This window comes from Pteronotus mesoamericanus, unplaced genomic scaffold, assembly GCF_021234165.1.
Source record: "Pteronotus mesoamericanus isolate MK-2021 breed Mesoamerican mustached bat unplaced genomic scaffold, CSHL_Meso_final contig_163, whole genome shotgun sequence".
Taxonomy (NCBI): Eukaryota; Metazoa; Chordata; class Mammalia; order Chiroptera; family Mormoopidae; genus Pteronotus; species Pteronotus mesoamericanus.
In genome coordinates, this window is record NW_026555064.1 from 3,092,444 (window position 1) to 3,104,846 (window position 12,403).

A 12,403-nucleotide genomic window follows, 5' to 3' on the forward strand; every position below is an offset into this window, starting at 1 on the left:
CAGACTTATTTTACGTGGAAGAAAAATAATCTCCTAAATTATTTATACCATTGATCCTGGTAGTTACGTATGGATAACTAATCTTCATTGTACAAATAAAAGAAGTAGATAGAATCGGCAGAAATCAATTAGCTCATGTAAATACTCATTTAATCTTCTGTACAATCAACATCTCTTTAACACTTATGCTGAGTGACAGAGACACAGAAATAAATAAGATACAATTTACAGTCCAAAAGCAGCAACTGAAGAGACAATTAAGACAAAGTTTGGTGAGTCATATGGTGGGGAAAGAATGGTGTGCAACGGCAGCATATACGAAAAAGCACTCAACCCAAACTGTTGGAAGGTATATAGGATCAGCAAAGTCTTTCCAGTTGTTGTGAAATTTAAGCTGAGACCTGAAAACAGTAGTGTTAGCCAGGCAAATGGGCCAGTGGAGTAAGGTCATTTCAGGGAGAGGGAAGAGCATATACAAATGCTCAGGAGGGAGAAGAGAGAACGGGACAGGCTGCAGGGGGTACAAGTAGTTTGCTATGGCTGGAGCGCAGCTGGCACGGGAGTGAGATCACTCTTCTTGGCAATCCCTCTCTCGGCCAGACCAGACTCTGATTTTTTTAATTACAATAAGTCGAAATTAAGGACTAAAAGAGGCAAAGAGTAATCAAAAGAGAACATTTCTCTTTTATTTCCTAACCCTCAAAATGCCAGGTGCCACCCAGGTATTGCCTGCACTCTTCCAGCAACGTGACTCATGGTGAGATTCTTCAAATGTCTGAACCATCCCAGTCCTCAGAACGGGTGGGGCCTGCCGGGCAGTGAAGTGGGTATTGGAAGGTTTGCCCAACGCTGGGTGGCTGATGGTGGGGGCGGTGAGGCTGGCGAATGCAGAAGGGCCTCGATGAGATTTACCACTAGGAAGAACAAGACTCTGGCAATGATAGAAAGGAACGGATGGGAAGAGGACACCAGTCATAACAGTGGGGGCACAAGGCACGGATCAGAACACTTAAAATGAAACCAGAAGTACGCTTTAAAGAGAGATGTAGAAGGTGGGCTTAGGAGGCCGGGCAGATATGCAGGGGGAAAGAGGGCAAAGTGAAGGGTAATCCCAGACTTCTGCCTTGGGCTACAGAGAGGGGAAGCCCCCAGAGCAGAATAATTAGGCCTACGTGTTCTGGGAGTCCATCTCCACCAACCAATAGTTTTGTAAGCTTTGCAAAGTTACTTAAACTCCACGTGCTTCAGTTTCCACATCGGTATAATAAGAATAATAATAGAATCTGTCTCGAAGGCTTTTGTGAGGAGTTACATCAAAGTTCTGAGAACGGTACCTGACATGTAGGAAATGCCCGGTAAATGTGAGCTATGTAAAGGGTGGCGGAGAGGCCATTCACTGAGATGGAGAGCATGAGAGAAGGCGCAGACGGCAGGGGAGGAGAAGGACAAGCTCAGTTTCGGGTACGATAACCTGGCCTGCCTGTGGGACACTCAGTAGGCAGTTGCTATATGGGGCTAAAGTTCAGATGAGAGCTGTGAGAGTCAGCCGCTACTTTTTAAAGGGTGGTTGGTGTTGGGACGACCCTTGAACAGGGACTTCACAGATATGAAGAAGCAAGGCCATGAGGGAAGAGCAGTCGGTGAGACCGAAGGAAAAAAAAAACCTTGGGTCTCTCCTAGAGCCCACTGGCATTCAAGGGATAGAGGGATAAAAGAAGTCTGAGAAAGAGCAGCCAATGAGACAAGAGGGACACTCACAAAAAATAGTTCTCATTAAGTTGTAGCATAAAAATTAAAAGAACAAACAAAAACATGAATGTCAGTGAGATGAGGGAGAAATGTCATTCATAGGGAAGAAGCTTAGAGATTGGAAATAAGGGCAAGGACAAAAAGATCTCTAAAGTAGTACTTTTTAAGGATCAGTTTTTAAAGTTTATTAATAATTTCTATAAATTACATTTAAAAAACCACCTAATGAGGTCTCTAAATTGACAAGTGTCAGAAAGCTCTTTTAGTGAGCAAATCGGCCTTGCCAATGAGGATAAGCCTCAGAAAAACCTCAGACAGTGATCTGGGGAAGCAAGAAAGAATCATATTTTTCAAGGACATAATGGCATGAGTAAAAAGTAATCCAAACTGTATTTTGCAAATAAAGTTCTGGACCCAAGCTTTCAGCTCAAAACCTCAAAAAAAAAAACCTCAAAAAAAAAAAAAAAGCGCAATTTTAAATCACATCACTCTGGGGTTTGAATGAAACTAAAGAGATATCCATTGGTCCAGATCATAGGTAGAACTATTAGGGGGAGCTGGCTGAAAAGCAGAAACTGAGTCATTCAAGACCTACTGAATCAGATTCTCAGGGCAGGAGGTTAGGAAAAAGTGCTTCCTGAAAATACTGAAACAAGCTCAGCAGATAATTCATGGGCACACCAACATTTGTGAACCCTAATCTGTCTCACTGGGAGACCAAGGGCTGGAGAAAACGATGGGCTTGGACAATAGCACATACCTAATGAGAGTGTCCAAAACACTTCTCAAACTTCAACATGCATCAGAATCGCTTGTTAAATACAAATTTCTGGGCTCTACCCTCAGAGTTTCTGATCCAAGAGTTTACATCTCTCACAAAGTTTCCTAAGAGAGGCCTTTGCTGCTCACCTTCGGACCACAGTTTGAGACCCCCTGATCTCTAGTGAAGTCATCAGAGACTTTTCTCGGAGTTCAATTCAATGCAGCCCTGTACCCTCAGAGACCAAGAAAGGCAAAGTATTCCAAAATGATGTTGAAAATGAAACAGAAAACATGACCAAACATAAATAATATACATTTATCCTAAGCCATTCTGGTCAATTAGAAGACATAAGAATGGTAGAAGAGCTCTGAACAGCATGGCTCAGTTGGATGGGCATTGTCCCGCTAAGCAAAAAGTCTCCAGTTCGATTCCTGGTCAGGGTACACGCCTGGGTTGCGGGTTCGGTCCCTAGTCAGGGCACATTGGAAAAGCAGCCAGTTGGTGTTTCTCTCCCTCTATTTCTCCCTCCCTTCCCCTCGCTCCAAAAATAAATAAATACTTTTTTTTTAACGTGGAGAAGATCCAAACCAAGTTAAAATGAAATTATAAGGATGATGAAACATGGTTAGAGACAAAAATGACCGAGTTCACGAGAAAAAGACTGAGTACACAAGAAAAATGTAAAGATAGATTATACCTTTAAAATCTATAAAATTTTGAAAACATGTGGGCCGAATGAACAAATTTTAGAATGATAGCATTAGACAGCTGATTGGATGATCTGACTCTCGGAAGTCATTTTTAGGTATCTTTGTGTTGTTCACTTAGAAAATCTAGTCCCGTACCCATCTTGAGACAAGATTTTTACTCCCAACCACTTTTGGAAATGGCTCCCTAGTCCCACACCAAGCCAGGGAAACTGCAGGGAAACACTGCTCACTCGCCACCCCAAGTCTGCATGACTCAGGCAGGCCGCATCACATTGGAAAAGATGGCCTTCTGATACTGCTTGACTGCCACTCCTTTCTTACGCGGACCGCTCTTGACCCTGAAATACTCTATTCAAATAATCCTCGCAACAGCTCAGAGTATCTGTAATTGCCGCTGTCTACCTGCTGTTTGCCTCACATCCAAAATCCGTAACCGGTGAAGTCCACGGACAGTACCCCCACCACAGGACTACCATACACATTTCACATCAAATTGTCTTCAACTCTTTTCAAGCCCGTTTTTCACTTGCGGCCCTTGCTGCACTACCCTTAGTATCGGCGATGATTTCCTCCGAAGAAACCAGCACACCTGAGTGTCAGAGCCTTCTGGTATCCCTGTTACGCCCCCGCGCACCTAGGCCGCTCCCTCTACATTCGAAGGATTTCGGCCCAGGCGTTCCTCCTAGTTACACACACTCGCTTCTGTCCTCTCCCAACCCCACCCTCAACACCATCCTGTCCTTCCCAAAATAACCACACTTCTAAGGGCACGGTGCTTGGTTTTTGACCTTTTCAAAGTCAGTGTAAATATCATTCTGTCAACATACACTTTGGTTTTTACAGCAAAAAGGCAAAAAACAGATTCCAAGTAACTTTTGCTGCACAGACAGGTAAATGATTCAAGCTGGCTAGAGACTTTCCCAGGATTTATGACTGGCTATTCTTTGTTATGAAAATGCGGATTCTGTCTGTGGCCTTAAAACTAACACTCCCTAAAATATTAGAGGAGCTCTTGTTGGCTGGAGCTTACTGGGAAAAACCGTGTAAGAGGAGATATATACACCTCTACCTGAAGACTAAACTTAAGAGTCTGCCATAATCAAATCCCAAATATATGAAGTCACTGCCCACTGAATAACTAACACAAAATGTAAACAAAGGCTCTATGCCTACCTACAATTATTAAATCTTACTTTAAGCTGAGCTTCAAATCCATGTAATGCCCTGTAGTTTCTGAAATTATCTTCTTAATTAGAAAAGGGACATTATAAGAATTCTTACATATTCACAACATAACCATTTATGCCTGCCTGCTCTTCCTTATATTAAACTGTTTTTAAAAGTACAAACTTTTCTTAAATCAGTCGAGCTAGGAAAACTGGATATCTACATACAGAGGAATAAAGCTGGATCCTTCCATTACATCATATACAAAAATTAACTCAAAATGGATCAAAGACCTAAACATAAGAGTTAAAACTATAAAACTCTTAGAGGAAAACATAGAAGAAAGGCTTCAAAACTGGATTTGGCAATGATTTTTTGGATATGACACCAAAAGAACAGGCCACAAAAGTGAAAATAAGTTGAACTACATCAAAACTTAAAACTTCTGTGCAAAGGACATAATCAACAGAATAACAAGGCAAACTACAGAATGGGAGAAAGTACCTGTCAATTATATATCTGATAAAGGATTGATATCCAGAATATATAAACAACTCCCATAACTCAACAATAAGAAGACAAATGATCTGATTTTAAAAATGAGCAAGAGACTTTACTAGACACTTCTCCAAAGAAGATATACAAATGGTCAATAAGCATATGAAGAAATGTTTAACATGACTCATTACTAGGGAAATACAAATCAAAACCCCAATAAGATAAGCACCTCACACACATTAGGATAGCTACCATCAAAAACAAAGAAACAAAAACAAAAAAACAAAAAAAACCCCTCAGTGCTGGCGAGGGAGTGGAGAACCTGGAACTCCTGTGTACAATTGGTGGGAATGTAAAGTGGTGTAGCCACTGAGGAAAATAGGGTGGCAGTTAGTAAAAAATTGAAAAATAGAATTACCATATGATCCAACAATCCCACTTTTAGAGATAGACCCAAAAGATGTGAAAACAGGAACTTGAACAGATATGAGTACATCCATGTAGAACAGCACTTTTCCCATAGCCAAAAGGTGGAAGCAACCCAAACGTCCATCAGCAAACAAACGGGTAAACAAAATGTGGCATATGCGTACAATGGGATACTATCCAGCCTTAAAAAGAAATTCTGGCATATGCTACAATATGAATGACCCTTGAGGACATTATTCAAAGTGAAATAAGTCAGTCACAAAAAGGCAAACACTGTATGATTCCCCTTATATGGATACCTAGAATAGTTCAATTCATAGACAGAAAGTAGAGCAGTGGTTGCCAGGGGCTGGGGGCGGGGCAAAGGAGAAGTTCTGTCATGTGCACAAAGATTCAGTTTTGCAAGACGAAAGCTTTCTGGAGATTGACTGCACAACAATGTAAATATACTCAGCATTTTAAATGGTTAAAATGGTAAGTTTGTGTTATGTGTATTTTAACACAATTTTTGAAAGTACAAACCTAATGGAATATTTTACGCCAATAAATTAAATATGTTAATAAAGAAACAAGTATATGAATAGCCTTAATTTATAAATCTATTGCCACATGTTTATTTTACATAAAGTATATTATCTCTCAATATCAACATGCACAGAATGCTATAACATTGTAAATATCTTTTAAAGTAAAGGAATAATTAATAGGATTGAAATGATCTATAAAATAACACTTTATACACAATGCTTATATTCTCTAAAATTAATAAATTTATATGAATGTAAAGAATGTATATGGTAATGAAAATAATTTCATAGCAAAGCCTCCTGCTTCATTTCACGTTAATACTTCCTTGGAAGGTTTCAAAGAGCTTCACAAATCTCAGGGCACTAGCAAGAAAGGATTTCCTCTGCTTGAACCACAAATTGCACAGTAAAACCTTCATCACACGTTTACTGAAAGCACTGGATTGGATGATAAACATAGGGTAGCTCAGGCCCCAAGGGCCTCTGGTGCTCAGCTACCTCATTACTCTGTAGCCCCAATTTGAGTAAGAAACCTGAAGTACAACTTATTAGCAAATTTGAAGAGAAGGTATTTCATAAAAGTTACTATATGGCATCTAGATCTCAAAAACAGATTTATCCATTTATACCCAGGAAAAAATAGGTACATTTTTAATTTAGACTTAAAGTTCAAAGTGCAGTTATATTCAATTACAGTCTTAATTTGATCTAATAATAAGCTGCTTGAGAACACAACCTTGTGTCAAAACCATATGCTAAGAATACTGGCATTGTTTTATTTAATGCTAAAATCAAGGAACTAACTAAATAAAGAACGCAAAGCTTAGTTAGAAGGAAGACGTCTGTGGAGATGCTTGTAAAAGGCAAACTTCTGGACCCCACCCCCCACCGTTCTGCTCTGACACACTAGATTGGGGCCTAGTCGTTTGAACTTTTAATGTGCATTTTTAACAAGCACTTTTAATGTGCATTTTTAACAAGCACTCTAATAACATTTTAGGGGAAAATGCAAAACATACCACCAGTAAGATGCGAATTACAGCGTCTTAGAGGTATACCTCCTAAGGAAGTTCAGACCTTATCTTATTTACCTGATTAATACAGGAACCCTTTTACAATACTGACAGATTGATTGATATTGATCGATTGTACTAAGAAAGAACACCGACATATACATAGTCAAATAAATGCATGTACTTCTCTATAAGGTATGAAGCCTAATCACTTATTTTAACAATACAATTGTTTAAAACTTAGAGTCACCTCTTCCTAGAATTAACTTTCAATACAACATATGGGCCTTCAAACACATATGCAAATTACAAAATGAAAAATTGGTTTCATTGCATGATTGCTCCTTTTGGTTTTTCACTGAAGTCAGAGGTCCCCAGGTTCATCATCCTAGTTCTAAACAAGTTCATACTACTTTCCAAATACACCCTCACGGGGCTGAGATTTGCCACCACCGAAAATGGGATGCTTTAAAGAATAGTGCCAGAAGATCAAGATACAGAAAAAAGTGTTTAACGTTTTCAGTAGAAGATAGAGAACGGCCTATCCAAAAGACTATTTTGAACAAGACAATACTCACCTGGATATGTAAATTCAACCAGGCTTTTTCAAAGTCTATTATTAAACATTACTGAACGTGGATCAACAGTAATAAGAAAAGCAGACACCGCCTGTAACTGTGCTCTTCACCCCGCTGCTGGGCTGTCCCTGTGCTCTCTCCACTCTGTCCGAGGAGCAGGAAAAATTTCTCCAATGCTGGGCAATGCTGGAAACTCCAAGTCTCTCAAAATCTATAGAAATGAATAAAAAATGTTCAACAATCACGAATAAGCTACAAAAACCCAACCTCAGTGTTCCTAGATTTTTCCTCCTCCCATTTGTTGTGCACTGAATAGGCTCTCCTCAGATGGCACACACTTTATCATTTAAAAAATAAGCAAAAAGTAAATCTTTATTTAGAATCTGAATGCCAGCCAAAAATGAGAGACTCTCATTGGGTAATAGAGAGCAGAGAGGCGGATTCCTCTGTCCTCTAAAAGATGTTAAATAATTATATGGTTCTTTCACAAGAGAAAAAAGAAATGTGAAACTAAATAAATCCATATCCAAGCATCAGTAGCATCATATTAGTTAATGACAACAAAATATAAAATAGCAAAGAGAGGACGACATGACACTTTCTAAAACAACTTTTAAAAATATGTAATTGCTCCCAAAAATATTCCCAGATACCTCTGACCTATCTAGACATTGACAGTTCCAAGTTCAGGGTGCTTGCCATCCCCTGGGCAAAGTTTAATTTGAATTGGCGTTAGGAACATTTCATATCATCAGGCCTAAGTGGGAAGATGAGTTTCACAACACAAATACTGGCTTATTCTCTTGTACAAACTCAGAAAACATGAGTTGGAAGAAGTTTGGGAAATTATCCTACCTGAGAGAAATCCAGGGAACACCTAGAGACAACCAGACAGCACAGCAAGAAGACTAACCCCAAACACTCAGGGATACAAAAGGCAGAAACTAATGCAAATGCTGAACAAAACCACAAGAAGCCATGATTCAATGTCAAAATAGGTGGAAGCTAGAGAAAATTTCCAAGAAAGATGATTTAAAAACAAACAATAAATACTATACTTATATTTAAAGCATGGAAACCATTTCTTTGCCCAATGACTGGGGAGTAAGTTAAATAAACTTGATACAATAGACATAATTTGCTTAACCACAATTTTGTCAACCATCAAAAAATTGTATATTTATAATAAACTAGGGAAATGCCAATTATCATATAAAAAAGAAAAAGACAGGGTACAATCTTGTAATTATAAATGATCATAATTGTTACATAAAAGCAAGAAACAAGATGCAACTTGTTCTGATATAGTTCTAAGTATTAGGTAAAATATTTCCCCCACTTTAGATGGACTAAGGTGAGCAATTCAAGTCAGAGTCTAATATAAATATGTCTTTTCAAGATTTCTGTTTAAAGATTCCCCAAGCCCCAAAGGATGGGCCACTCATTAATGTGATAATTTGTCTGCAATAGTCCAATATATTTAAAGATGGCTCCCTAAAAAGTTACTGTAAGAGGGTATGAGTGTGTGTTTTTTGACCTATATATGTCTTACAGGCTTGGACTTTAATACCTTTTCTTATAACAAACGTTTCATGAAAGGAAAAAATGGGGTGAGGGGAACTGCAATGTGACCTAAATCTTCAAAACAAGGCACCGCAGAGGTAGTTACCAGGCACAGGAGGAGGGAGTATGAGACGGGAACAGTTAAGGATAACATGTGAGGTGCCTGGTGGGTACTAGACTTGTCGGGGGATCACGCCATAAAAATCATGTCTGAGCATGACGCTGCACACCTGAAACTAATGTAAAATAATACTGCGTGTCAACTGTAATTGAAAAAACTAAAAATAAATCAAAAGTAAAGGATAATATTTCACATGCAAATAAACAAACTCTTCATATTAAAATTTCCTCAGTACCTTCAAATCTGCCTTCTTCACACTAATCAATGGATCATTTATTAAGCACCTGGGACCTTGCAGTATATTTCATAATCAAATCTCTGGGCATTTAACTGCAAGAGGTTTTACAAGTAAAAGAACTCTCCCTCTTCCATTAACCCACGGGAACGGTGCTATCACCACGTACTGGAGCGACGCAGGCTCCCCTGCTGCCTCTGAAGGATTACAGAGTGCTCCCAGACGCTTCTGGGGCGATTTCAAGCCTCTCCTCATGCGGTGACTCTTGAATTATGAAAGGGCATCTCTTATTCATGAGAAATACTTCTCCCATCTTGGTGTTCATTATCACACACACACCCCCTTACATGCTGCATTTTAGGCACCCCCACACAAGCTCTGACTTAGGTAATGAGGCATCGCTGTGTATCACTAAGGGCTTTGCTGGGAACCCCTCTTATATTTTCCCATCATGATTTCCCCCAGCAGCAGCTTCAAAGGAAGCTGAGCCCTTTGACAGTAATGCTCAGAATGACATGGAAAGCAAGGTTAAACGGAACCCAAGTAAATTAAAAGGACTCTCTAAAACTTCACTGGGTCTTGACAATTCACTTGGTTGTCATTTCCTTTAAAAACAAAATATGTCTCCTGTTAAAAAAGGGGAGGGAAGTTGACAGTTTACAACTCAGTCACTCTCAAATCTCTCCCCAGGCAAGTGCTTTCCTTCTAACAAAATGTTCTACCTCCGCATAATCAAATCATATCCATGCTTACAATCCTTCCATGTAACAGCTATGTCACATCCCTAATTTTAACAGAGGAACAAAATTGAAAGCTCCTTTCCAGATGGTATAAATTCAGTGAATTTAGACTCCTATTGTGCTGAGTTCAGAAATCCGCTAACAGGCAGGGAGTGTGCAAAAGACACAGCAAAGCCACCAAAGACCACGGGGTGGGGGTGGGGGGGGACAGGATAATTAAATCTACATCATGGATTTCTCCCTATATCAGTAAAACAAATGCAGGAGGTGTAGATTTACTCATAGCACTGAATTAATTGACCCGTGTTATAATCAAGTGCTTTCCTATAGGGTAATTAACAAATCAATCAAGGAAGACAAAAGTCTCAAACAATTCAACAAGTTTTCAAATACCTGGAGTGGACAATGAGCTAATTTATTGAATAATTTCATTCTCCAAAAGAGCTGAACTGAGACACAAGGTTATCGTTACATGTGGAAACTTGCAGAGTGGAACAAAATATTCTACATCAGCCCTCATTCATCACTGATTTAAGTGTATTAGCGGTAACTCTGCATCTTATAATGGATGCACCTAAATCCAATCCCTGAATTTTACAGACGACAAAATTGAAGCAAAGGGAGGCTAAGTGACCTGCTCAAAATTAAGTAACTGGTAAATGGTGAAGACAAAGGTAGAACCCTTATTCTCCAGCCCACATAATGCTCTTCTCTACATTAAGTTTACGATTCCTCAACTAGCTACCTCTTCAGTTGATTTAATTCCTCCCACTGAACAGCAAAACTTTTAAAAGCTTCAGGAAACGCTCAGTCAAACAAACATTCAATCTTTAATTTCCATTCAATCAATCCCTAAGATTTTTGCATTAATCATGTAGAATTCTCTTCCTTACCCAAGAAACCCAATGTAATTTAGATGACTTTGAGAGGCTCGATCTCAGCCACAAAATAATTAGTGAGTTGCAGAATATCACAGAGGAAAAAGCAGGCAAAGAGAGAGAGAATAGGCATTTTAAAAATAAATCAAGAGTACTGATTCATTAAAATAAATAATGGAGATGAACAAAAGCAAAATTCAAGTACCGAAGTGATGTTTCCCCAACATGACAACTACTTATAAGAATTCTTATGTTTCTTAAAGAAAAAAAATAGTAGTCATTGTTTAAGGTTCTATATTCAAATAAATTATGACAATGCTGCATTTTAAATCTCTCTCTTGAATATTCACAAAGTACATAATGTGGATTAAGGGTCTACAAAGGCCTGTAGTAGAGAACCATGCTTAGTTTGGCTTAACCCAACATTTCCCCATGGTATCTGACAACTTTGGTTTGCAGAGCTTGTAGAGACAGCCTCCAAGAAACAGTTCCTACTATATTTTGAGGTGTTTGTTTTTAAATCAATAATCAATATTAAATTTTATCAGATGTCTTTTCTATAAAAATGATCATATGATTTCTTTCCTACTTGTATTTAATAAGACGGTGAATGTCATTAATAAAGTGTATACTACTGAACCCTTCTTTCATTCCTAAAATAATCCTCACTTGTGATGGTGCATTAATCCTTTAATGTGTGAGAGTGAACAGTAAATGTGTTATCTCACTCAATTTTCTACACAGAACCTACAAGGCAGCCACTCCCACGGCCGCTCTGGCTCCCACGCGCTGTCCTCCAGGTGACCCCGCTGCTCCTCACACACCTCGCGGCTCTCACTTCAGGGGCTGTGCAGGGTCTGCTGGGGACTTGCTGCCCCTGAGGTCCCCTGCCCTCAGAGATCCTCACATATCACTCCTCTCCCATGTACGTCTCTGCTTACACATCACCTCAGCACAGAGGCCTGCCCGGTCTATCCCACGTAAAAGAGAAACTGCCTCTCAATCTGGTCGCTCAGTCTTGTCACCCCTGACCCTGTTTTATTTTTGTTTGTAGCAACTGTCACCATTTAATACATATATTTGGAGAGAGGGGTTGGCGGGGAGAAAGAGTGAGAAACATGGGTTTATTGTTCCACCTACCGATGCACTCGCTGGTTGAGTCTTGAATGTGTTCTGACTGGGGATCAAACTGCAACCTTGGCGTATCGGGACAATGTTGTAACTGGCTGAGCTACCCGGCCAGGGGCTAACATATATTATATTGAACTTGTATTAATTTACATTCCATTTCCCAGAGTAGAATGTAAGCACCATGAGAGCAGGGGTTTTGTCTGCTTTGCTCATTCCCACTTCCCAGCACAAAGAATAGGCTTGGCACATAGAAATTACTAGTTAATATTTGTTTGATGCATGAATCAATAGCCATTTTACA

The 12,403-nt window shown here is 39.3% G+C and overlaps 1 protein-coding gene across 7 annotated transcripts in view; it reads right to left on the reverse strand.

Annotated features, from left to right (window-relative positions):
• The window catches only part of FHIP1A (FHF complex subunit HOOK interacting protein 1A), a 182,940-nt gene that overhangs the window by 125,996 nt on the left and 44,541 nt on the right, over positions 1-12,403 (reverse strand). For all 7 annotated transcript variants that reach the window (XM_054562531.1, XM_054562553.1, XM_054562533.1 and 4 more), the window contains one exon: positions 7,435-7,645. The gene's annotated coding sequence lies outside the window, so the exon portion shown is untranslated. The remainder of the gene's footprint in view (positions 1-7,434; positions 7,646-12,403) is intronic.